At 41.7% G+C, this 27,836-nt stretch overlaps 1 long non-coding RNA gene and 1 other non-coding gene across 3 annotated transcripts; one reads left to right on the forward strand and one right to left on the reverse strand.

Moving 5' to 3' along the window:
• Positions 1 to 930: 930 nt before the first annotated feature.
• Positions 931 to 1,056, reverse strand: LOC120099501 (small nucleolar RNA SNORA17). The gene has a single exon (XR_015647235.1). It is a non-coding gene; the product is annotated as a small nucleolar RNA SNORA17 (small nucleolar RNA).
• A 12,120-nt stretch (positions 1,057 to 13,176) lies between these two features.
• Positions 13,177 to 27,717, forward strand: LOC147998327 (uncharacterized). 2 transcript variants are annotated; one of them, XR_015646678.1, is made up of 2 exons: positions 13,177 to 13,297; positions 27,575 to 27,717. It is a non-coding gene; the product is annotated as an uncharacterized LOC147998327 (long non-coding RNA). The 2 variants fall into 2 exon arrangements; XR_015646680.1 differs by lacking the exon at positions 13,177 to 13,297 and adding an exon at positions 25,446 to 25,532.
• Positions 27,718 to 27,836: the final 119 nt, after the last annotated feature.

Raw genomic sequence — 27,836 nt, forward strand, 5'->3', positions numbered from 1 at the left:
CAGGGCCTGCTCTCCCTGTGCTGCAGCAGGTAAAAGAGGCAGTTCTCCTGCTCTCATGACCTCAGGGCCGGGTCTCCTGCCCGATATAGGTGATGAGGGTTAAGGGGGCTGAGAAGGGTATCTCTCCCAAGTCCATGCCACTACACTGCATTCTACATTCTTATCCTCAGGGACCAGCATACCTGAAACTCCTGCAACGTGTGTGGGCTGACTTGCCCATGTACTGCAGCTGGCTAGGGGTGGAGTAAGCTCTCATGTCCCCAGGGACAGCTCTCCCATGCTGCCCAGGTGAGGGGTGGAGCCAGTTCTTCACAGACCTCAGATGTCAACATGTCCCCAGGTGTCAACTCAGACCAGGGAAGTCTGCCTGGCTTTTGGTAGTAGCTGAACCCTGCTGCTGCAGGGCCACAGACTCAGATGTGGCCTCTGGTGGCAGCACAAGCCAGGACCCTACCAGGTGGCATTACTGGCTACTCACATCGGGCTGTTCCTCACTACCCTCGAGTCTCCAGTTCTGTCTCTCTTCATTGTGCCCACATCCTTCTGTTTTTCTTTCTCCTCCGTTTCTCCACCACTTACATGCTCCTCTTAGATATGCCAGAGTCTCAGAGCGTCTGGGGTTGAAGTGATCTCAGGGGTGCTATGTCCTGATTTTACATTGTGATGCCAGGCAGGAATCAAGTCCAACATGGTCTGCTCCCCAGTGCCTACATGACACCCAACCAGTGGTCGTCTCAGGAAAATTCCTTGTTGAGGCACATGGTGCCAGTCTGGTGGTCATCTCAGGCTTGCTCCTGACCCATGCAAGGGTCATCCGTGTCAGGTTCATTTTTGCACAGGGCCTTTAGTCCCAGGCGGGGGTTCTTCTAGTATCTTACTTTCTCCTGGCACCAGACTGATCACCGTCTTGGGCTTGATTTTTTTTCAGGCAAAGTTAGGCTATATCAGACATTCATAAAGCAGAATACTGAGCATAGAAATAGCCTCTCTCCTCTCTGCTGCCTATCAAAGCACATGCGACACAGTAGCCACACCTGTAACACTTGTCAGGGCAAAAAGAATCATTTTTTTTATCACACTTATGTATTTAGTGTGTTTATGTGTGTGCATACTCATGCCATGGTTCATGAGTAGACATCAGAGAGCAATTTATGAGAATTGGTTCTCTCCTACTAAATGGACCGGGTAATTGAACCCAGATCCTCAGGCTTGGTGGCAAGAGCCCTTTTACCTGCTGAGCCATGTTGCTGGACCAGATGGAATAATTTGTCTTGTTAAGTGGCATCATATAAGATCTGATTGAGGAAGAAAGAATATTAATGTACACCTCAAAATCACCTTCATATGGTAGGTCAAATTATTTATTAATTGATTTGACAAATACTGTCAAATAAGTATATACATTATGTGTGTATACATTACATTGCTCCATAGGATCCACATATATATGTCCTACATTTTGTGGATGGGGAAATGGTAGAATTTACAGATCATAGCTACAGGAGTGGCTAATTGGTCAAGTCCGGAAGCAAATACGATGTGAGGGTTTTGAATCCTGACCATATCTAACTCAAATTTACAGGAGGCACAATGTTTGACTTAATAACATAAGTAACATGGTTCTGAGAAGTACCCAGGGCTTCCTTGGGTCTCTGTTCTCTGGGTATCTGAAGAGCCAGCAGCCACAGCTTGCATCTGTGCTCTTCTAAGCACCCTGGCCCTGCTCAGTTTCCTTCTCCAGACAAGCCATGCCCCTATGATTTTGTTTCCAGCACCACTGAGAATATTAGATTACAGGATTCCTGGGTGAAGGAACAAAGTCTCTGCCAACATGACAGCCACTTTACTGAGTCCTCCAAGGCAGACTTTCTGAGTACAGCACAGAGAAAAAGGTCAGCTACTTGTGCCATTAGTGGTTGCTGCCCCATTTTGGCCAACCACCAGGTTGTGATTGAGAAGTCTGCCTTTTAGCTGGCTGTTCCAAGTTTTCTAATTAGTCTCTTTTCCCTTCAGCCATTCTGTGGAAACCTTAGAGAACACTTGATGCTGATTTGTTTGTTGACCTTTTTTTTTCCTGTCATTGTTGCTTTGGTTTGATTTTTTTGCGACAGGTTCTTACTAGTTCTCGCTTGTCTGGAGTTTACTATGTGAACCAGACCGTCCTTAAACTCACAGAGAGTCCGCCTGCCTCTGTCTCTCGAGTAATGTGATTAACGGTGTGTTACCCACCACGATCAGCTTTGGATTCTGCTTTCTTTTTTTTTTTTTTTTTTTGGTTCTTTTTTTCGGAGCTGGGGACCGAACCCAGGGCCTTGCGCTTCCTAGGCAAGCGCTCTGCCACTGAGCTAAATCCCCAACATAAATAAAGTTTATTCGCTTTTTTGTTTTCGCATCTGAGCTACATTGTCTTCTTTTTTTTCTTTTAAGATTTATTTATTTATTACATATATGTGGTTACACTGTAGCTGTCTTCAGACACACCAGAAGAGGGCATCAGATCTCATTACAGATAGTTGTGAGCCACCATGTAGTTGCTAGGAATTGAACTCGGGACCTCTGGAAGAGCAGTCAGTGCTCTTAACCACTGAGCCATCTCTCCAGCCCCTGGATTCTGCTTTCTTAAATTAGGCCAAGTCATTCCTCTTTACATGAGATCTTCTAAGGCCCTTAAGATCAAAGAGCTAATGAGTATCCGGGTGACCTGGGATTACACGAGGTAAGAACATGGGGGCATCTGCTCCAGGCCCTTCCTCAGATCAAAGGAACTTTACACAACTGCAGATTATTCATGGTTTTACGTCTGTATCCCATATAGAGTAACCTGAAAAGATACCATGTTACCATGGTATCACATAACTCTTAGGGTCATAATCCTATGCTCACACTCCTACCACACCTCTGCCATGGCCACAGGCAGCCTCAGAGGAAGTGACATTCTTCTGTCCCTTGTATTCAATAGCAATCCCCATTTCATTTGCCCAGTGTTTGTTCTTGGCCTGTACAGCTGCCTGGCATCTCTCCCTTCTGTTTTCTAAACACAACTTCAGAAGAGTAGAGAAAAGAGCTCTTACTTTTCTGCTCCCTCGTTTTCACAACACGAAAATGGTGGGGGTTGTTAAGCAACGCCTATAAAGAGTCTACTTAGAGCAGACTAATCACATGGTCAATAATTGAGAAGTCAGAAGACACTGTCAGTGCTCTGTGGTAGACTAGTGTGTGGTCACAGCAGTGGGGAGACTGAGGCAGGATGATTGAGAATTCGAGAGCAGTTGAACCCCATAGTGCAAGGGTTCTCAGCCTTCCTAATGCTACGACCCTTTGATACCGTTCCTCGTGTTGTGGTGACCCGCAATCATGAAATTATTTCCATTGCTACTTCATAATTGGATATGTGACCCCCTCCAAAGGGGTCATGACTCCCAGTTTGAGAACCTCTGCTATGGTGAATTCCAGCCGGTCATCCTGGCCTGCCTAGTGGGAGCCTATTTAAAAACAAAATACATCTCCTCAGTTTCACAGATCACTGATTATTTTGGAATGTTTCCCAGATACAGTTCCAGTACCCTACTGATGAGAAGGCCCTGATTACTTGTTTTCCTGGTGGTAACAACTTCATTCTCCTAGACCCCAGTTACCATGGTTACTACAATCATGGTCCAGAGGAGGTTGGCAAATATATATATGCTCATTATTGGACCAGACCCTGGCTTTCAAAATTAGGTGTCTGAATAACATCGTAGAAAACTGGAATTCAATTTTGAGAGAGGAAAACTAACCTCTCGATCATTACCTTACAGTTATGATTTCTGCAAATAAACCTCATGTGGGGTTTAGACATGACACCTTTAAAATTTCTACATCATCATAGGGACACTGTGGCGAAAGGGCTGCATTTCATTCTGGTAGCCACAAATAGACTCTCATAATTATTAAATAAATTTAAATTCCATTGCCTCAACTTCATTCTTCAAATCAATACACACTGATCACAAGACTCATTAATTGGTGAATATATTTATTCTAATCTTTGTTTATATACTTTCATTTTTTCCTATTTTTTTCTTCTTTTCTCTGTAGCGCTGGGAATGAAACTGTAGACTCCATTCACAACATATTAAGATCTACATTGGGGTTGGGGATTTAGCTCAGTGGTAGAATGCTTGCCTAGCAAGTACAAGGCCCTGGGTGCGGTCCCCAACTCAAAAAAAAAAAAAAAAGATCTACATGAACTATAAGCTTGAACTCTCACATATTTATTTTTCTGGTCTCTGTTTCTGTACTTGTTTCTGTTTACCCGTTCCCCCCCCCCCCCATGGACAGGCCAGAATGGATAAGTCAGTTTCTAATGTCTACATGGAAAAATCCATCTGAACATTCTCCTTAGCACGTGACTCAGAGAACATTCAATAGAACTTACCCTGGCCTTGTAAAAGAAGTGCTACTAAGTCTCTGGTCTTGTACAGTTAGCAAAACAAATATTTTTAAGATAGAAAAGCCAAGCTTCTACAACTGCAGACATAAGAGATTGTTTATCTATGGTGTTGGCAAACCTGTGCCTTATACTTATCAAATTCAAGAATAGTGAATTTTTCTCAGATAATTGCATTTTTAATACTAAGTGCATATTATCATTTTAAAATATGAACCCAACATGCATGTGTACCTAACAAAGGCCCTGGAGACATTTCATTACAAAGTATGAACTTTAATGATTGAATTCACATTTACTCACTTGAAAACAAAGGTTCAGGAATTCTGGCTAAAACAGATTAGTGTTTTTCTTTACTTATTTCTTTTTTTATTGACTGTACATCTCAATAGAAACCTCCTCCTTCCTCTCTTCCCAGCCCTCCCGTTACAAATGCCTCCCCTCATTTCTCCCATGGGTACCAACTCGCCCCGGCACATTAAGTTGCAACAGGACTAAGCACATTCTCTCCCATTAAGATCAAGGCAGCTCAACTAGGGGAAGGGAATCCACAGGAAGGCACCAGAGTCGGGGACAGCCCCATCTTCAATTCTTTGGATATTCACATGAAGACCAGGTTGCACAAGTCTTATACATGTGCAGAGGGCCTGGGTCAGTCCCATGTATACTCTCTGGTTGGTGGTTCAGTCTCTGAGAGCCCCAAGGGTGTAGGTTTGTTGGTTCTGTGGGTTTTATTGTGGGGTCCTTGACCTTTCAGGCTCCCTAGTTATACCTCACAGGATGAGAAGGTACCCACTTTACCCCGTTGTACTATTTTTATCAGGACAAGGACCACTATGGAAAAGTAGGGGAAAGTTCAAATGACATCTGCGTAAGGTTTGTTACAGAGTTCAATCTTGGGACATGCTCTTTGCTTTCATAAGCTCATTGTGCAATGCCACAATTCCAGAGAGGTGGCTGTTGGATAAATGTCAGGGGGCGGGGCGGGCTTCCCTTCATGTGTAATGTGGAGGAGTTCTATTTGCTTTACACAGCTCAAGTTCCGGGAAAGGAAAGATGCCTTTACTCCTGAGAAATCCATTTAAATGTAAACTCAGACTGCAGGTTCGGGGGAAAAAAATGAGTCATAAAAATCTGTTTATGAGATCTGCTGCCAGGCATCCTGCACACTGCTTTTGTTTTCTGTGTGTGTGTGTGTGTGTGTGTGTGTGTGTGTTGTGTGTTGTGTGGTGTGTGTGTGTGTTGTGTGTATGTGTGTGTTGTGTGATGTGTGTATGTGGTATGTTATGTGTGTGTTGTGTGTTGTGTGTATGTGGTGTGTTGTGTGTGTGGTGTGTGTGTGTGTGGTGTGTGTGGTGTGTGTGTGTGTGTGTGTGTGTGTGTGTGTTATAAGGGTGAATGAATCAGACATATCCTGGAAAGTTGTGCTTTATGAGCACGTGTGAAACACCTCTAGTTCTCCCTTTCTCCATGCTCAGCTCCACCCTCACCCCTAAGCCCAACCCCGAAAAGCTTTTAGTGAATTAAACCATGAGTCATTTTGCAAAGTTGTCCTTTAGGCTATCCTTAACACAATCTGCGGTTTGAACCAGTCAGTAAATTATCCCCAGAACCGTGGTGGAGTTAGGCTGCTTTGCTAGCTCTTCTCACTTGTATTTTTTTCTGAGTAGGTCTTGAACAGATAACCTCACTTATGACAGCAGACATATAAGCAGAGCCCTGTGGAGCAATTTGACACAAAAGATGGTTAAGGGTCTTTATCTTCCCTACCCAACAGGTGCCAAGAACCTGTTTCTTCTCTTTATCCAAGCATCTATTTCCGGGCATCTCTTAATCAGTCTAACACCCCCAGGAAACCATGGGCCTTACATTCTTCTCCGTGACAACCTCACCCCCCTCAGCACAATACTTGTTGATTCTAGTTGAATATTGTAACTAAACCCTGAGAGGAATGTTAGAAGCTAACTGTGAGGGGAATGTCATAAAGGAGCACCATAAAACCAAAAAGCGAGGAGTTAAAGGGCGATGAAATTGCTGTAGCCGAGCACCAGTGTTCACTTATTGGCTAATTTAAATGCACTTACAAGTACATTGGTTTCTTTTGAACGTACACAGCTAAGGCTTTGTCCTTTCCTGCCTCTCTACATTCATCCTGCGTACTAACCACTTGGTCTCAGACCTCTGCTGCTGAGTGGGAACTCCCCAGAGCACAAGGTCCAGCAATCACTCCATTAGCTATACACACAGGGGCGGAGGTCACTGCCCTTTCAGAAGATTTGCCTAACAGAGGTGGAGGCAGGGCAGTTAAAAAAAAAACCAGAAAAGGTTAGAGGAAGAGATTTGGGCCACTGGAGAAGGAGGGCTGCCCTGTGGCATAAAGGAAGCACTATTAAAGAGATTAGCTGCTCTTCAATCAGAAAGGCAGGCAGGGCAAGGGACCCTTAGAAACCTTTACAACCAAGAAGAGCTTTTTCAGTAGAGTGAACAATGAATGCCAAAAGAAAGAAAAGAATTCCTTTGAGGTCTATTAGGTGAGTTGAGATCAACTCAAAGGAAGTCTGATTTTACATAGAAGGAACAATAGAGAATTCACTACCACGTGAAGCAGCACAAGTAGACAATATATGTCCCATCTGCAAATGTCCCAGAAAGAATCATCGCTAGGCTGTAATCCTAGCATTCTGGGAAAGATATGCGGGAGGTGAGGAGTTTGAGAGCAGCCTGTGCTACAGTAGAAAATTGGAGGCCAGCCTGGATAATGTAAGTGAGACAAAGTGTCGAGTTTCTGCATATTTATCAGTCCTGTGTTTCTTTTTCTTTTTGTGACATCTCAGGCTGGCCCCAAACTTACTACTCACTACTTATTGTAGCCAAGGATGACCTTGAACTCTTGGTTCTCCTACCTCTAGTTATCAAGGGCCAGTGTAACCAAAGTGTTACATTAACACACTTCCCCATTAAGCCTTTTCCATCTTCGGTTACTTCTGATTGTGTTGACACAGTGTTTTACTATCTGAAGTTAAAACTTCTGATCCTCCCGCCCCTCAGTGTTGCTCTAAGGCTGATATTACAGGCAGGGGCCGCCATAGTTGGCCAATTTTAGGTTCTGAGGCAGTGTAGTGAAGACAATATCTCTGGATGTTACACCCAGACGATAATTATCTTATGCAAAGTTATACTTTCACCTATCTTTCAAAGCATCTTTCAGAGAGTTTTCAAAGATTTCTACAGCCTTTAAAGTTACAAATAATGAAGTTACAGCTATAAAAATATTTTGGACAAACATTTTTGGGCCAGGTTAAAAGTCTAATTAGGCTACAATAAAACAAAATCATGATCAAAGAACTAAGATCCTAGATTAAAAAATATGAAACTACAACACACTTTTTATTTGTTAAAATTAACAGAATAGTTAGGGTAATCACCAGGCTTGTCAGAAAATCTCATTGGTAAACATGAGCAAGTTCACTCAGAAGCTAAGCTGTTTTTCTCAGGGTCACTTCTACAGTGGTAGGGTATGAGCGAATAAAACAGGGCTTGTACAACACACACACACACACACACACACACACACAGAGGGGGGGGGTGGAGGGAGAGGGAGAGCAGAGAGGGGGAGAGAAGGAGCAAGAGGGGGGAGGGGGAGGGGAGGGGGAGAGGAAGAGGGAGAGAAAGAGAGGAGGGGAGAAGTCTAGTTTGTGAAAACAATCGAAATAGAGATCCATTTAAAGAGTGTTACTTTTAAGCAATTGAATGCTCCTTTGTCACAGTCTCAGAAACATACTAGCCACTCACTAGAAGGTGTACAAACTTGTGGATTGTCCTACACAGATGCAGAATGTTTATGATACCCTAGTAGGGCTGCTTATACTACAAACAGCTATAAAAGGTAATAAAAGACTTTGTTTTTCCGGTGACTGCTTTGACTACAGAGAGAACATCTTTTAATTAATGATTTTCATCTAGTTTCATGATCCATTATGACATTTACATACATATATATCATTGTACTTTCTTCATATTCTTTTGTTCCCCCTTCTACCTCCTGCTAGTCCACCTTCACCTCTCCCTCTCCTTCTCCCCCCCCCCCGTGTGTGTTTATGACAAATAACATTTACTTTATCCATTAAACTGTAACGAACACTTAGGACTCACCTATTGTGAATGAAGCCACAAAAGAAACGGAACAGGCTCCCTTGTCTCTCTCTGTAATAGGCTCAGTTGAATTTCTTTGCATATATTCCCAGCAGTTCTGCAGCTACATCATGTGATAATTCTATTGTTAGTGTCACCTCCACAGTGATTACCATAGTGGCTGGATTAATTTACATCTCCAACAGGAGTGTGTAAAAGGTTCCATTTTCCCACATTCTTGTCAGCATGCGAGCTTGTTGCTTTTTAAAATTAATTATTTTATTTGCCCCTCCCAGTCTCCTCTCCCAGAGTTCTTCCCCCCCAGCCCCTCCCACTTTGCCCCTGAGAGGGCGCCTCCTTCCCCTTAGGCCATCAAGTCTCCACAGGATTAGGCACATCCTCTCCCACTGAGGCAAGACAAAGCAGCAGACTGCTACAAATGTGTGGGGGCCTCGGACCACCCTGTATATACTCCTTGATTGGTGGCTCCATCTCTGGGAGCTTCCAGGTGTCCATGATAGTTGACACTGTTGCTCTTCCTATGGGGTTGACATCCCCTTCAGTTCCTTCAATCCTTCCCCTAACTCTTCCATAGGGGTCCCAACCTCTATCCAATGCTTGGCTGCGGGCACCTGCATCTGTCTCAAGTCAGCTGCTGGTAGAGCCTCTCTCTCAGAAGACAGCAGTGCTTGGCTCCTGTCTGTAAACACAGCATAGCATCAGTGATAGTGTCTGGGTTTGGTGACTGTGCATGGGATGAATTTTTTCAGCTGAGGGACATCTGGGTTGTATCCAGTTTCTGACTATTACAAATAAGGCTTCTAGGAACACAGTGGGGCCCATGTCCTTGTGGTATGGTAGAGCATCTTTTAGGTATATGCCCAGGAGCAATATAGCTGGGTCTTCAGGTAGAACTATTTTCAATTTTCCAAGAAACCGCCAGATAATTTCCAGAGTGATTTTACAAGTATGCAGTTCCACCAACAATGGAGGTGTGTCCCCTTTGCTTTTGATGGCCATTTTGATTAGGGTGACATATAATCTGAATATAGTTTCAATTTGCATCTCTGCTATCTAAGGATGTTAGACATTTTCCCTATCTTTATCAGTCATTTTATTTCTTCTTCTAAGACCTGACTATTTAGATAATTTGGATATTGCTATTCAATTTAAGCTCTTCATATGTATATGAATATATATGAATATATATTCAATGTCAGGTGCACAGCTAGCAAAAACTGGCTTCATTCTGTATGATGTCTCTCCACTCTGCTGATTATTTCTTGTGCTGTGCAGAAGCTTTACCATTTTGGTCTGGTATTTTCAAGACACAGTTTCTCTGTGTTACTTTGACTGTCCTGGAACTCACTTTGTAGACCAGGCTGGCTTCGAACTCACAAAGATCCACCTGCTTCTTAGCTTTCCAATGTTATAAACCCAATTTGCCAATTCTTGCTATTACTTCCCATGAGAACATGCAGTTTTCTCAGTACCGTTTATCGAAGAGGTGGTGTTTTCTATGGTGTGAGCTTTTGGCAAAAATTAGGTGATTGAAGGTGGACATCTATAATCCCAGGACTTGTAAAATGGCAGCAGGAACTGAAGGCAAAACCTTGAGCTGCAAGAGATCCTGTCTCAACAACAACAAAGAACAAAACACACCCAAATCTGTCCCTGTGTGGATCTACTCTGTGTCTCTTTTCTTTGTCTCTGCATGTCTGTTGCTGTGATGGTAGCATGCTATTTTTGTCACTATGGATCTGTAGTATAATTTTAAATCAGATGTCATGATGTCTCTCGCAGTGTTTTATTCTGCTTAGGATTGTTTTGGTTATGTAGGGTCTTTTGTTTCAGTTTGACTTTTAGAATACTTCAGTAATTTTGTGAAGAATAACATTTTAATTTTGGTAGTGATTGCATTGAATCTGTCAGTTATTTTTGGTAACATCACCAGTTTCACAATATTAATACTCTCATACATATAAGAAAGTCATTCTTCAATTTCTTTCTTTGATATTTTAAAGTTTTAATTCTAGAGCTAGAGAGATAGCTCAGCAAGTAAAGGCACATCACCCTAAGCCGCAAAAGCTCACTTCAATCACTGGGAGCCACTTGGAAGAAGGAAGAGGCTAACTCCTGCAAGTTGTCCTCTGACCTCCATATACCCATAATGACACATGAGTGTAAATATAACAAAGTTTTCATTGCACATGTCTTTAACATACTTTTAGGTTAAAGGTTAAATTTATCCCTAGGCAGTTACATTTTTTTTATTTGATTTGTTTCTTTAATTAAGTGTAAGGATGTATGTATAGATATGTGAATGTGAGTTTATGCGCACTTGATTGCCAGAAGATAGCATTTGATCCCAAGGAGTTGGAGTTACAGGTGGTTCTGAGCTGCACAAACACCAGTTCTCTGGAAGAGTAATGTGGGCTTTTGCCACTGAGACATCTCTCTCATCCTCTATTCTTATTTTTCTTATTGCTAAAGGCACTGTTTTATTTCCCTCTCAGTATAATCATTGTTTATATAGACAAAAAATTTAATGATTATTATATAAGACCTAAGAGTCTTTGGATCTTTTAAGTACAGGGTCATTTGAGAATTAATTTTACTTCTTCCTTTCCTATTATATTCTTTTAGCTTCTTTTTCTTATTTATTGTTTTGTCTAAAAAACTCAAGCATTACAGTGTGGAGGGACACCTTTGCCTTACTGTTTTCATTAATTAATTAATTAATTCACTTTACAACTCCATTCTGGAGTTGGTCATCCCTCCAAGTGGTAAATAGCTGTTTTGCAGCACAGCATGGGTGGCGGAGAACATGTTTAACTGCTGTAGTGCTTAGACAGAGTGGCTCAGTGCAGGTCTAACTACTGTACTCTGAGACCTCCTTCCTGTGGTCTGCTGAAGTAATTTTACCACGACTCATGAAAGTCAGTTGTGAACGTGTCAGAAAATACATGAATGCAGTGCCACATTGGAAATTTGAAATTGGATGTGGTGTGCATGCTTTTACTATAGCTATTCTTCCCTTGAGTTGTGAAATATTTGCTGGGGCATTATGCCTTCCTTTGTCAAAGAGAAGGGAGGTGGGGATAGAGATCTTCTGTCTTCCCCATCATTACAATTCTCACTAGGCATCCCCCCATGTGCTTTTTTTTTCTTTCAGAGCTAAGGACCGAACCCAGGGCCTTGCGCTTGCTGGGCAAGCGCTCTACCACTGAGCTAAATCCCCCCCCCCACTATGTGCTTTTTAATCCAACTTTTGGTGGCTGGTTGGAGTGGAGGTGAAGGTAATGCCAGGTCAGTTGAAATGGAATGTCAAGCAGCTCTTGAGAGGTGACTGACTCCAGTAACCAGAGCCATTAGACTGTTTATAATGCCTTCCTGCTACTTTAATGTGACAATATACCATGGAATTTATAATTCATCATCACCTTTCATTTTGGACATATAGAGTGCTTCAGGCTTCTTACCATGTTACACAATGCAAAGAACATATTTATACATATCTTTGTGTTTGGTGAAATAACTCCATGTGACACATGGAGGCACGTCATTATTGGAATTCTAGCTCCCTTAGACAAAGGAGTGGTCAGAAGACTTAGGAAACAAAGGTTCTAACATAAGAGGAGGCTGGATTTGTGGATTATGCACATTAATGCTTAACCCTGAATTAGTGTTACATTAAGTAAAGAAATAAGCACTTCCCTTCGTTATCATTTAACCAAGGTCAAGATCAGATTCGAATTCCCTACTTCCTGCATTTTCTGTTCTCTATCTGTTCCAGTAATGAGAATCTGTGCTTGCCTGAAGAAGCTGTCTTGTGAATCTCTCTGTCCCTGGTTATGGGTGGGGCTGTGCCTTCTCTTTGTCTGTCTGTTTGTCTTGCTGTGTATCTTACAAAGGGCTTACTCTGTGTTTATTGAACGGCACAATGAATATCACATCTGAACGGAATGGTATGCTTTACAGAAATCTTTAAGAGAGGTTGTTGCTGTTGTCGTTATATTTTTTTTAAAATAAGGCATTAATTAAGCCTCTGGTTTCAACTGATTCTAACTGACCCACATAACAAACAGGACGACAGACATCATGGTTTATCAGCCAATATCCGCAAATGGATGCATCCAATGTTTACGGTAGATCTTAGAAGGTGTTTCAATCTCTGCATTTGCTGCTTTCAGCAAATGCTTTACACAAGCACTGCTCTGAGTCGGGGGCATGGAAAACAACATATTTTAAGACCGTAGCTATGCATTAGCTTCGTTTGTAAAAGTTGCTTGCAAAGGAAATCCAAGGTAAGTAAGGTTGGTTGCAACATTGTTCTCTTGAGTACTGAGTACACAGTAGACTAGCAGTTTTAAGCCTTCAGTGACCTCAAGGTGTATTATTAACTCTGGTCATGAGTTCCGGCAAAAATTCCAGTTTCTTAGAATTTAAGAGGTATTTCCAGAATATTGCATCATCACAGCTAGACACAAGAAAATTCCCAGGATGTAGGTTAAAGGAAAGGCTAGGAAAACAACTCTGTCACGAGTTAAGAGACAGGCAGCTGCATGGCTCTGAAAATTGCCTGCAGAAAAAAATAATGGAACCCTCAAATTACCTGAGATACACACTTAGATGGGCTTAGAGTTATTACTGCTGTGATGAAACCCCATAACCAAAGCACCTTGGGGAAGGAAGGATTTATTTCACTTCCATATCACAGTTCTTCAACAAAAGAAGGTAAGGCAAGAGCTCACACAGGGCAGGGACCTGGAAACAGGATCTGATACAGAGGCCATGGAGGAATGCTGCTTACTAGATTGCTCTTCATAGCTTGTGTGTGTGTTGTTGTTATTGGGGGGGGGAGGTGTCAAAGCCCTGAGAGAAAATAATGGCTGTGTTAGATTGGTTGCCTAGATGTAAATGTAGGATTCTCTAATTTTAAAAAAAATAATATTTTTTTTAATTTCCTGAGTTTCTGTTGTTACATCTCCCTTTTCATTCCTGATTTTGCTAATTTGGATACTGTCTCTGTGCCTTTCTATTAGTTTGGATAAGGGTTTATCTCTCTTGTTGATTTTCTCAAAGAACCAGCTCTTGGCTTTGTTGATTCTTTGTATCATTCTCTTTGTTTCTACTTGGTTGATTTTAGCCCTGAGTTTGGTTATTTCCTGACTTCTATTCCTCTTGGGTGTGTTTGGTTTTTTTTTGTTGTTGTAGTTGTTGTAGAGTTTTCAGGTGTGCTGTTAAGTTGCTTGTATGAGATCTCTCCAATTTCTTTATGAAGGCACTTAGTGCTATGAATTTTCGTCTTAACACTGCTTTCATTGTGTCCCATAAGTTTGGGTATAATGTGTCTTCATTTTTCATTGAATTCTAGAAAGTCTTTAATTTCTTTACTTCTTCCCCGACCAAGTTATCACCGAGCAGAGAACTGTTCAGTTTCCATGAGTATGTAAGCTTTCTGTTGTTTTTGTTGTTATTGAAATCCAGCCTTAGTCCATGGTGGTCTGATAGAATGCATGTGAATATTTCAATCTTTTGAGTCTTGTTTTGTGTCAATTTTGGAGGAGGTTCTATGAAGTACCGAGAAGAAGGTATATTCTTTTGTTTTGGGGTGAAATGTTCTGTAGATATCTGTTAAATCGATTTGGTCCATAACCTGTTAGTTTCAGTGTGTTTCTGTTTAGTTTGTATTTCACTCTGTCCATTGTTGAGAGTCGGGTGTTGAAGTTTCTCACTATTGTTGTGGAAGCACATGCTGGCGAGGATGTGGAGAAAGAGGGACACTCCTCCATTGTTGGTGGGACTGCAGACTGGTACAACCATTCTGGAAATCAGTCTGGGGGTTCCTCAGAAAATTGGAAATAGTTCTACCTCAATACCAAGATTCTCTACCATACTACAAGGACACCTGCTCCACTATGTTCATTCATATCAACCTTCTTCATACTAACTAGAAGCTGAAAACAACCCAGATGTTCCTCTACCAAAAAATGGATAAAGAAAATGTAGTTCATTTACACAATGGAATACTCATCAGCTATTAAAAATGAGGACATCATGAATTTTGCAGACAAATGAATGGAACTAGAAAATATCCTCCTGATTGAAGTAACCCAGACCCAAAAGGACATGTGCAGTCCATGTACTCACTGATGTGTGGATATTAGTCCAAAAAGTATAAAATACCCAGGATACAACCCACAGTCCATAAAAAAAAAGAAGGAAGGACCAAGTGAAGATGCTTTTTCAATCCCACTTAGAAGGGGAAACAAAATAATCACAGGAGGCAGAGAAAGGTAAAGACCTGGGTGAGAAAGGGGAGGGGAAGGGGGAAAGGAGGTCTGGATCAGGTATGTGAGGGGGAACAGGAGAGAAACCTAGAGAGCTAGGAGAATGTATGGAAATATGGTGGAGGTGGGGGGGGTACTCTCTAGAAAGTCCCAGAGACCTGGGATGTGAGACATTCCCAGGACTCAATGGGGGTGACCTTAGCCAAAATGCCCAACAGTGGGGAGAGGTAACCTGAAGAGACCACCACCAATAGATAGGACCCCAAGCAGAAGGACAGTATAACCAACCCATTGTCAAAATTTCTGACCCAGAATGTTCCCGTCTAAAAGAAATGCAGGGACAAAAATGGAGCAGAGACTGAAGGAAAGGCAGTCCAGTGACTGGCCCAACTTGGGATCCATCACATGGGCTGACACCAAACCTTAACACTATTATTGATGCTATGATGTGCTCGAAGACAGGAGACTAGTATGGCTTTCCTCTCAGAACCTCTACTAGCAGCTGACTGAGACATAAGCAAATACTTACAGCCAACCATTGGACTAAGGTCAGGGGCCCCTATGGAAGAATTAAGGGAAAGATTGAAGGAAGTAAAGAGTTTGGTAACCACATAGGAAGATCAACAGTGTCAACTAACTTGGACTCCTCGGAGCTCCCAGAGATTAAGTCACCATCCAAAGAGCCTACGGGGGCTGGTCCAAGACCCCAGCACATATGTAGCAGAAGACTGCCTTGTCTGGCCTCAGTCAGAAAGGATGAGCTTAATCCTGTAGAGACTTGAAGCCCCAGGGAAGGGAGATGCTGAGGGGTGGAAGGGGAACACCCTCTCAGAGGCAAAGGAGATGGGGAATGAGATGAAGAATTATGGGAGGTGGGGCCGGGGGCAACATCTAGAATGTAAATAAATAAAATAATTAATTAAAAGATTATAGGCTTATACAAAAAACTGACAACCAGACTTTTTAAATTTTTTTTTCTTTCATTTTTTTCCGGAGCTGGGGACCGAACCCAGGACCTTGCTTGCTAAGCAAGCGCTCTACCACTGAGCCAAATTCCCAACCCCCAGACTTTATTATCTCATAGAACATAAAGCCAGATCTGTTAGAAACCTTGCAAAGCTGAAAATACTTGAGCTGCAAACCGGTGATTAACAGTTGACTTTGATAGAGAAAATACTTTATAATACTTTATAATATGAATTTCTGGGAGAAGCTATTCAAAGTTGTATTAACTATCCAGGAAATTCTGTTTGACTGTTTTAAAAGCTAAACCATTTAGAGTGATTCCAAATGCCTATTCAAGAAAGATTTTTATAAAGATGAAGACAAAAACCTTTTAATTAAAAGACAATCACAAACCTCATTTGTATCACAGTGCAACATCTGGTCTGGGAGAATGGAAAGGACATTTCCGATCCTGGTGGCTTAAGTAATTTCTGGTGTAAAACTTCTATTAAATATTTAATCAGAGAAAATAATTAAGCTCTCCCTGTTGCTTTGTGTTTATATTGCTTCATGTATTTCTGAGCTTCCTTCTTCCTTCTATTTTCCTTCTTCGTAACTGTTATTGGATTTATTGTCAGTCCATTTCTCCAAGTCTTTCAAAGCAATTCAACCTTATCTCATAGAGCTGGGTGTCAGATCCTGGCTTTCCTGAGATTCTGCCTCCTCACAGCCTTTTAATTAATATCATTGTTAAATACAGTATTCCAGAAAATGTGGCTTATAAGTGACCAAAGTTGCCATGGTTTTGGAGCTTTTAGGAAGGGTGTTGTCTCTTTTGGCTTGGCTTTATGATATGCTCCCATGCGTACCTGATTGTGCTCTCTCTTTGTTGGACAATGCCGCCTACGCCATCCCTGCTACACCTGCCATGTTGCCTAATACCTTGATCAACAAGATCTTCTGTAGATCTGCCAAGTGAACATAATAAGGTATTGTACCCAGTAAATAATGTCCTGTGCCCATCAAGTGCTGAGCTCAGGACAAACTGAAACACGTTAGCTATAGGGACCATTTGAGAAAGCCTTCAGCTTGTGAGTTTAGTAACTTCTGTTATGACAATTTGGGGGGATTGGCTTTGCCACTTAGAGTATTCACCTTCTGAAATGTGACTTAACCACTCACTCTGCCTACCATGAATCATAACTAAAACAGAAAGAAAAAGAAAGAAAGAAAGAAAGAAAGAAAGAAAAAAAGAAAGACTAACAAAGAAACAAATAGTAGGTCTCCCAAAATTCAGCTGAAAAAAGTTAAAGGCAAAAAGGCAAAACAAACAAACAAACAAACAAAATTTTGTTTTGTTTAATTGTTGGAAAATCTTACCTTACTATTCAAAGATGTCTTAGCCACAAACTGCCTTTCTTGTGTCTTCTGAAGCTATGATGTTGTGGTGGTTGGAATCATGAAATGGTTCTAGCATTTGAATACTTGGTGCCCAGTTGATGGTAATGCTTTAGGAGGCAGGACGTGTGCCCTTGCTGGATTAAGTATGGCACTGGGGTCAGGATTGAAGGTTTCAAAGACTTTGACCATTTCTAATTTGTTCTCTCTGTTTCACACTTGTGGTTCAAGCTTTGAGCTCTCAGCTGCTGCTCCTGGCACCTTGCCTTCACTCCACCATCATGGGCTCTAACTCTCTAGGATCATAGGCCCAAATCAACGTTTTCCTCTAAGTTGTCTTGGCACTGGTGTTTCAGCACAGCAATAGAAAAATGACGAATACAGACATCTCCTACTAACGCTAGAAAAGTGCTCTCCGTGAACTCAAGCGAACATTGACAGGTGTGACTACGCTCCTACTGATTTGGGGGAGGGTGCAGTTATTGCAGTGATGGAAGAGCCAGGATCAAGCCATTTCCAACAAACAGGTGTCCCATGTGAAGGAAAGTGCTGAGGTTAGCTCACCTACCTGTGTCTTCAGTACTATGCTAATTGCTGTTTGTCACAAGAGTCACATCCTATAAGGGTTTAAGAGCCATCAAAGAGAAAGGCAGGAACTATGGGTGCAGCTCAGTGGTACAGCGGTTGCCTAGCATAGGAAAGACACTAGACTCCATCCTAAACACTGAAAACCTGTCAGCCACGCTTAGTGAAACTGTATTCTCAAACACAAATACTGCTTTTCTCTTCTATTTCTATCAGTATATCCTTATATGAGATGCAGAAAGGTTCAAGTTTACAAATAGATCTGATTCTAAAATAAAATGTGTTTATAATTTCTTTCTTCAATTCAACCCCCCCCCCTTTTCCAAGCATCAATGATAGAAATGCTGACTTAGTTCCAAGTTCAACCCACAAAGCTTATTTAGCCCTAAATGTGGAGGAAATGCTGAATCTTTGCAGAAGAAGACAGAAGAATATAGTTGAAGAAAAACAACTAAAAAAAAAGATTGAATAATTATTTCTTTTTAAAATTCATCTAGTGTAAATGCTTGAAGCCACACATGTTTAACATGGTGGGGAAATGTGTGCAATCTTTTTTTTCCGGAGCTGGGGACCGAACCCAGGGCCTTGCGCTTGCTAGGCAAGCACTCTACCACTGAGCTAAATCCCCAGCCCCAAATGTGTGCAATCTATAGTGATGTAAATGCTTGGGGGAGGTGCCTGGGCTTATTGAAGAGCTGTGTAACTTGTTTCACCTTATTTTGGACTTACTGTTAACCTGCTACCATTTCAGTATTAGCTTTTCAGAACTCAACAATTGGCTGGATTCCTTCTTAGAGACACTAAATAAGATGACATAGGTAACACCTCTTCCCTTTTGTTTAGAGCTGTGTCCATTATTAGACACATGGAAACTGTTGAATGAATTCATCTGATGCCATCTATAGTAGAAATAGAAATCTGGATTAAACAGCATTTCTCAAGAGGTAGTTCATGAACTCTGTTTATGCTGTAAAGTCAGTAATGACTACTTTTCAGTTTCCATTTACAAAGTCAACACTGTAAGTTTCTTAGAAGTATTTGTTTCGAAAAGAGGACATTTGATAACCTTTAGTAACCCCATGTAGCAATGAATCTTGCATCACAATGTTCAAAGTCTTATCACGTCTATATCTAGTATAGCCTAGCCCCGTGTGTGTGTGTGTGTGTGTGTGTGTGTGTGTGTGTGTGTGTGTGTATGTGTGTGTGTGTGTTGTTTGGTTTCAGAAGTTCGGATGCTAGAGATTGCATCCAGGGCCTCCTACAAGCTAAATAGACACTGAGTTATAGCATAGCTCCATAGACTAGTGTTTCAATCATTACATAGGTTTAACTTATTTTTATTTAGTTATATATTGTTCCATCTGTGGCTGTGGTAGGCTTTTAGCTGAAGACTTACATTTCCCCAAGTAGTCCATCATTGAAGATAGTCAGGGCAGAAACTCAAGCAAGGTAGGAACCTGGAGGCAGGAGGTGATGCAGGGGTGCTACTTACTGAACTGTTCCTCATGGCCTGCTCAACCTGCTTTCTTACAGAACCCAGGACCACCAGCCCAGAAGACACAGTCTATAGTAATTTGGGTCTTCCTCCATCAATCATCAGTCAAGGAAATGCCCCACAGGCCAATCTGATCGGGGGTATTTACTTAATTGAGATTCCCTCTTCTCAAATGACTCTAGCTTCTAACAAGTTGATATAAAACTATACAGCATACTCCCCAGGTTAAGGTGTCAAGATGAGGCCCTATACCATAGCCTGTGTCAAAGCCAACCAACTAAATCATGCTCAAACTCCTGACTCACAGACACTATGTAATAATACATATTGTCTTAAGTTACTTTGGGGGTAATTTCTTCTGAAACAATAGATAGATTCAATAAAATAATGAGCTGAAATGCCTTTCACCTAGCAACAGATTTTAATTAGGTACCAGCAAAAGAATGAGAAAAGATTTCAATAATTTCTAAATGGGATGCAGATTATATGTTACTATGAAAGAGATATGCAAATTCATAATGACTAGGCAATACCTTTCTTCAAGAGAACTTTGAGTTTTGCAGTCAGAAATGATTACAAAATGAACAATCATTTCTGTTAGGTCTCAGTTTACCTGGTTGAAATTCTAATTAAAAGTTCAGGTTCTCCGGCCTACTCCAGAGCTACCATATCAGAAAAAATAGTGGGCTGAGCCTGGAAAGTCATGTTTTTTTTTTTTTTTCCGGAGCTGGGGACCGAACCCAGGGCCTTGCGCTTGCTAGGCAAGCGCTCTACTGCTAAGCTAAATCCCCAACCCCCGAAAGCCATGTTTTAACAGAGGTCCCATTCTGCTAAGCTCCTCCAATGTTCATTGAAGTCTGGGAGTCTTCTGTGCAGCAGACTTCTTCTTTTGGGAGTTTATTCCAAGCTTGTTGAATCAGAGTTGCAGAGGACAAGCTAACAATCTGTATTTTCAAAACTGCTCAGTTAGTTCTGAAGAAATTCTCAGAGAATAAGCCAGGCATTATCAGTAAATATCACAAGATCATTTTTGGTCCTAAAGCACTCTCTTGGAAAGCAGTACTTGTACTCAGCATCCTAGATATTATTGATGGACAGGCAGTCACCCACAGCTCTGACCACATGCATTAGGGAAGAGAACTAGAGACTGCACTAGGGAGAAAGGCCCTCGGGCTATAACTGATGGACATCGATGATAGCAGGGTAGGAGCAAATGAGTATCATACACAGCCTACAGTTCAGGAGATGCCCACCACTTAGGCCACATGGAGCCTGGGAGAAAACAAGGACCTAGTGATAAACAGTATCTGGAAATCAGTGTTCTCAGGGGTTTCTTGATGGGTTATGTATTGGTGCCAAGAAGTTTGGGCTGTATATGACTTGGTCCCTGACCTTCTATTTTATTCAAGTGACTAGGCTGATAATATCTGTGAAAGCAACAATGAAAAGCACCATTTCTGGAGTCTTGCAACAGTCAAGTAAGCTTATTAAAGCTTTAATGTGCATGGACTTATAATTTTCCTGCCTTCAACATGTCCTACTTGGTGACATCATCATAAGTGGCAAGATGTATGGACACAAACCTTCCATTATCAATCTAAAGGAAGTAGACTCCTTGTCTCCATTTTAGGCATGAGGAAACTAGAACTCAATAGGATTGAGTGGCCAGTGCTATGGCTAACTGTCTAGCCTGGAACTCATTGTGCAAAGCAAGCATGGAACTCACAGAGATCCAGCTGCCTGCTTCCTCAGTGCTGAAATTAAAGGTATGCACCAACATGCTTGCCAGATATCCTCAGTGTTGAGACCAAAGCCCTTTAAGACATAGTATCATCTGACTCTGGTATAATCAGGAGGAGAAAATTGTCTTATCTTCTTTAATATTTTTTCCGTAGAAAAAAAGAAATTATAATTAGTTTGGAAATAAGTTTCAACTAGGCCTTTGTATCAAGGGCATAAAGAACAACACAGAGAGTAAGTTCATTCAACAGTGTCAGGTGGGTAGGTAACCCATCTCTCTCAGGGATATGACCTGATCCTCAGAGCCCTTCCCCAGGCGTGCTTATATATACTTGGGAAAGAACTTTTCCAATGAATGGGCTTGGAGCTGTCACCCTTTCCTGGTATATAAGATTTCTCTGCTGTTATACAAGATGACCTTCTGACCCCACTGGAAATATTTCTAGAATTTTGGGGCCATTCTAGGGTGGCTTCTGGAGGTGAGGACATATGATGATTAGTTTCAGTTGCCAAATGGATTGGATTTGTAATGGTTATAAAACACACTTCTGAGCATGTCTGTGAAAACATTTCCACTAAAGTTTAGCTAAGAGAGAATGATACATCCTGAATATAAGTGGGGCCATTCCATGACTTGGAGTATTGCATTGAATCAAAGCAAGCAAACAAACAAACAAACGAACGAACGAACAAATAAAGAGGAGGAACTCAACGGAGCCCTGGCATGCATTTCTCTCTGTTGCTGACTGGACCAATGTGACTAACCAGCAACTTCCTGATCCTGCAACTGTGATTTCCCTGCCATGATAGACTGTAGCACTTCAAATTGTGAACAAAAGAGTCAAGTCTTCCTTACATGAAGCTACTCATTGTCTTTGTCAGATATTTTGTCACAACACTGAGAAAAGTAACCAATACGGGAATCCAGGCAAGTGTTGTTTTTAAAGAGGAGAAAAGGCAGCTGGATCCTTTGCTAAATGCCATATAGTTTCCGGCCTGTGTTTGTATTCAGTCTAGAACTTGCTTAAAAGGAAAACAGTAAGAGATAGTCAAGCAAGGCCCTTCTCCTATGTCTATAGGTCAGGCGAGGAGGATACTAAAAAATCTTAGTTAAAGCAGCATCTTTGATCATTGCTAAGGGTTGTTTTCTACTTTTCTAGGTAAAAGCTACCTGTTCTCATAGTATGACTTCTGACTCTCAGGATTAACTTAATGCATTAGATTTATGGAATTATGGTATTTGATTCTAGGATCTACTGGCTCTAATTAAAGTTTTAGGGTTCCTAGGAGACTAGCTGTGCTTTTCACAGGATAAATCTGAAAAGTAGATGATAGATAGATAGATAGATAGATAGATAGATAGATAGATAGATAGATAGATAGATAGATATAAACGTGTCCTCTGTGAATATGCTCCCAATTCCAGCTTACTAGCATGGAGGGTTCCAGGCACCATCATGTAGTTGTGGCCTTTCTCCTTTTAGCCACAAGCACCCAGTCATTGATTGGGTAAATTTTACTACAACGCAGTACCACCCTGTTTTGTTTGGTTTTGCTTGTTTGTTAAAGTTTTTAAATTTTTTAAAAATTTTATCTTATTTATTTTATGTATGAGTGTTCTGCTGCATGTACACCCGCTTGTGAGAAGAGGGCATCAGATCCCTTTATAGATAGCCAGAAACCACCATGTGGGTGCTGGGAATTGAACTTAGGACCTCTGAAAGAGCAGCCAGTGTTCTTTTTTTTTTTTTAAGATTTATTTATTTATTATATATAAGTACACTGTAGCTGTCTTCAGATACACCAGAAGAGGGCATCAGATCTCTTTACAGATGGTTGTGAGCCACCATGTGGTTGCTGGGAATTGAACTCATGACCTCTGGAAGAGCAGTCGGGTGCTCTTAACCGCTGAGCCATCTCTCCAGCCCGCAGCCAGTGTTCTTAACCTCTGAGCCATCTCTCCAGCCCTTATTTCATTTTGTTTTGCTTTGTTTTTAAAAAGATCTATGACTTAAGATCTGGAGACTGTGCTGTTCTTACTTCATGACCTCTTGTGTACTTGAACTCTGTGCATGAGCGCCTACATACCTGCTGTCATCTTCCCTTCCAATGATGGCCAAACCTGTAGCCCTTAAAGGAATATTCCGACCTTGAAGGAGATCAGATAAGCTTTCTGAGAAGACTGAAAGACTCCTCTTGCTCAAGGCCAGTTTCCCTACCACCAAACCGGGAGGAGAGAAAACCAAGTCATGAAGTCAACTAGTACTACTTGGAACATTGTGGCTTCTCAGCCTTCAAGCCTTGCCTGAGCTCTAGGCCACAGTTCTCAGCTTCTTGATGTAAACAGTCACCTAGAAGCTCCACTGGTACCCACAAGCTCGGCAAGTCCAAGCTGGCCTATCCTCTTTTACCATCATTCCTACCTACATGTGCTCCTTGCCTCCACTGATAGTGTCACCACAGGCCCAAGCTGGAATGTCAGATCATTGTCACATTCCCCATCACCACCTTGACCCAGTGACACCTAGCCCCGTGGCTTCCACATATCAACATGTATGGAAGCAATTGATATGTGACATTCTGAAGCCATCCCCTCCTCTCAGAGCTCACTACTATAGTCTCTTGTCCGGGAGAATTTTTCTTTCTTGCCTGGACCAATAAAATGATCGCCTGCCTTCAGGCTCTTTCCTATCCTAGTCTGTTTCTTTCCTGCCTTGACAGACAGAAACCTTCAGGGGCTCCTTGTTATCACCAAACAAAACACTCTTTTGCCCAAAGAGGCTTTGAATAGCTGGCTCCAGCCACGTTGTCCAAGGTTCCAGCAGAGACCACCAATTACATCTTGCTGCCACCGGTACCACACCACCAAATCCACCCAAAGAACACGCATAAAGCTCTGTCACTCAAATGACAGCCAGATACTCAAATACTTAGAGCATCCTTCCCACCGTCTACCTTTTCCCTGACAACACCTTCCATTAGTCTGTCAAGATTTAGAATGCTTTCCCCTCTCCCTCAACAGGGTTTCTCTGTGTACCTTTGAGAGTCTTGGAACTTGCTTTGTAGACCAGGCTGGCCTTGAACTCAGATCTACCTGCCTCTGCCTCCCAAGTGCTGAGATTCAAGGCATGCACCACCCCTGCCTGGTTCAGCTGACCTCTTTATGTATGAGGCCTTCTTCTGTACATATAGCAGAAGTTTGTCACCATCAGTGTCCCATGAATCAGGTATGATTATGGTTAATAGACACAATATTTTCCATAGACCTGTGTGTTGACTTCTTGGTTCCAAGATCAGGCACATTCTGCCCTAGCATATGCCCAGAATCCATGGAGCCAGGGACTATGAAGTAAAGTCTCAAAGCTGTAAGCTAAAATAAATGTATTTTTTCCTTTAAGTTATTCTCTTAGATATTTGGATCACAACAACAACAACAACAACAACAACAACAACAACTACTACTACTACTACTACTACTACAAGCAACTAATCTAGAAATCCTGGAGGCTGACATCTGATTTGAAAGTAAAATCTGCAAGACCATGCAGTGTTTTGTGGGGTCAGTTTCCCAGCAGGAAGCTCTTGATATAGCAGTGAATGAAGCTGTCAGAGGGAAGTCAGAGATATAGTGGGAACTCCCATAATGCTTTATATTATGGGAATAAGGAATATCTACTAAGGGAAGTCCTGGGCACGGAATGGAGTTAGCTCACAAGAAAGGCCACGTGTGCTGCAAATGGGAAAGCCATAGGAATAGGAGTACCAAAGCCCATTGTCACATTATGCCACCACCATATACCCAGATGTGAGGCTACAGGATTTAATGCTTGCTTTGCTGAACATTGGTCTTGCTGGTCCAGTTTTTTTTTTTTTTTTTCTCGGAGCTGGGGACCGAACCCAGGGCCTTGCGCTTCCTAGGTAAGCGCTCTACCACTGAGCTAAATCCCCAGCCCCGCTGGTCCAGTTTTTATTTGGCATTCATATATTCACCCCATTTAGAATGGCAATAATTACTGTGTAGCTTTCTGTTAAAAATCCATAACTTACTTTCATTTAGAGAGTATTTCAGCCAAGAGGCTGTCTTTGAGTCTCCACAGAGTCTCTGAACTTAGATTTTTGAACAATTTGGAACAATTAAAATGTTGTGGCCTCTTGGAGATGAACCAAATGTATTCTTTGTCATGAGATGGCTATGAGTCTTTGCGAGCCAAGGACAGAATGTTACAGTTTGAATACGCAGAACCCCTCATAGTCTTACTTGTTTTGAACTCTTTGTTCCGACCTGCTAACAGTATCTTGGGAGTTTCTGAAAACTTTACAAGGTGATGCCTATCTAGGGACATGCCTTTAGAAGGTGTGGCCTAGGTCATTAGGTCACCTTTGAAGATTACACTTGGAACCTTATCCCCTTTTCTCTGCTTGTTGTGAGGTGACGAGCACACTTCTACCACGTTGTGTATGATACTCTGCCCAAGGGCATGAAGCCAAGTGATAACAGAATGAAGCTTCTGAAACTGTGAGTTAAAACAACTCCTTCTTTCCAGTCATTTCCCTCAGGTGTTTGGTCACCTTGGTGGAAGTCTAACAAATCAAGCTACATTCTGCCCCACAATACCTATGTTTCCATGAGAGTTTATGTGTGTCTCAGTTCCTCTACTAGACAGAGAGTCCTCAAAGGTTGCCCAGAACATGGCTGAGTTCTCCCTTATATTTTCAGAACTTAGAACAGTATCTGATCTGCAGTAGATACTATAATGCAGTCAAATAGAGGAATCTCAGAGTCTTTGCACACATTCTTCCCTCCATCTTCAGCCCCATTTCTTTAATTTTATATTTGTTTTTAAATATTTAAGTCAAGTCATGTGGTCTAGGAAAACTTTCCAACTCATTTTCTTCTTCTTCTTCTTCTTCTTCTTCTTCTTCTTCTTCTTCTTCTTCTTCTTCTTCTTCTTCTTCTTCTTCTTCTTCTTCTTCTTCCTTCTTCTCCTCCTCCTCCTCCTCCTCCTCCTCATCATCATTATTATTATTACTGTTATTATTATTATGTACTGCTGAGATTGGAATTCAGGATCTGGCACATTTAGGCAAGTGATCTAGCACTGAGCTTCAGCCTAAGCAAGGCAGACTTTCCTAACACACTTTACTCACTCTTCTTTTGATTGTTTTCCCCTCAGTAATAATGAAGCTATAGCTTCCATGACAGTTGCTAGCATAATATTTTTGTCTCTCAGAGTCTTGGGATAATGTTATCTCTCAAAATTCCTCTCCCACATATATGCTGAATCCTCAGCAGGGGAATTCCGTATCTACTGTTGTAGCTATTGCCAGCATAGCTTTTCTAATTTGTAAACATTTATTTTTCTCTAATGAAGAGAAGCCTGGATCTGACTCAGGCTTCAGCTCCCACGTAGCAGTGTAACTCTTTAGATTCTCCACTGCACGGAATGCTTAGTTTCACCTTGAGCAAAGAAGAATTACCCAACTGGGCCTTTACAGGGTTTCCTTTTTCTCTTTTTTCTCCGATGAACTTACATACATATTACACAACAGTGAGACCAAAAAGCTTGGGCATTTATCTTTGCATTGAATCCAGGCAGAATTCGACTGGAATGACTACATATAGATCAATAAATGGACTGTCACAGGATACTCTTTCAGCAGCCAGTACATAGCAGGTTACTTAAAATCATGAAATAAGGCAACATATACATTTGGTGCCAAATTCTGGCTCTACAGTGTACGGATTGTGCAACCTTGGCCTTTGACTGCTAATGTGTGGAGCGAGGACGATAATGGTTCCTACCTTGTGGGTTGTGAGGAATACATGAGTCAATTGCTGGCAGTGTGGTCTCTCAATGCCGTGAATTGTTATGATTCCCCCATCCTCCCTGAAGTATAAGATCCCTATCTTTCCATTATTGTGCTAAATCAGAAAATTCCATGGGGGCAGCTGGGAGCTCACCAAATAAAACTTTCAACACTTGTGGTGTAAGCCAAGACAAGTAAGAGGAATCCAAAGGAAGAGGATGGCAGATAAAAGTGAAGGGACAGACACCTTTATGAGGGCTGGCATTGAGTGATCCTCTAGAAGAGCTACAGGATGTGAAGGTAAAATAGAACTGAGTCAGAGCACTGGCCAGGCCTCCCAAGCTGCCTCTTCCTCAAGGCTTCCGGACTCTGACTTTGCTAAGGACTTGTGTATCAACCGGTCCTGGCCTTAGGGAGAGCAGGTGGTAAGAGCTACCTTTAGGCAAATGAATTCAGGACTAAGAAGTCTGCCCAAAGCAGTTCCGAGATAGGCCTTGGGAAGATGACTCCTTTGCTCACAGTTAAGTCTGTGATTCTTATTTGTAAGGGTTCATCATTCAAATGTGAAGCATTTCAAATAAACCAGAGTAGGAAATTGAATGAGTTGATTTCACAAGCATTTAGCTCATGGATAGATTCTATTGTTAAATTGTTTGATTTCCATCTCATGAGTCCATAAGAGTCTTGTATTTTGCTTTCTGTGATGACTTTCAGTAATAATTTGAGGATTAATCATTTTTATTCAAACAGGATCACACTACCAAAATGGATGCTGTCACCCAGCAAATGGAAAAAAGCTGCTTCCTCGCCCTGACCTGACGGGAATATAAAGTGGTATTGATATCTAGCAAAAGGTTATTCCAGATGGCATGTGAAATATATACATACTTTTATATCTGTTTCTTTTCTTGTCACTGACAGCAAACATTTGATGAGAAGCAGCTTACAGGAAAAAGGATTTCTCTTAGCTCACAGTTACAGTGAAGGAAGCATGGAGGAGGGGTGGTCATGG

This window comes from Rattus norvegicus, chromosome X, assembly GCF_021556685.1.
Source record: "Rattus norvegicus strain SHRSP/BbbUtx chromosome X, alternate assembly SHRSP_T2T, whole genome shotgun sequence".
In the NCBI taxonomy this organism is placed as follows: Eukaryota; Metazoa; Chordata; class Mammalia; order Rodentia; family Muridae; genus Rattus; species Rattus norvegicus.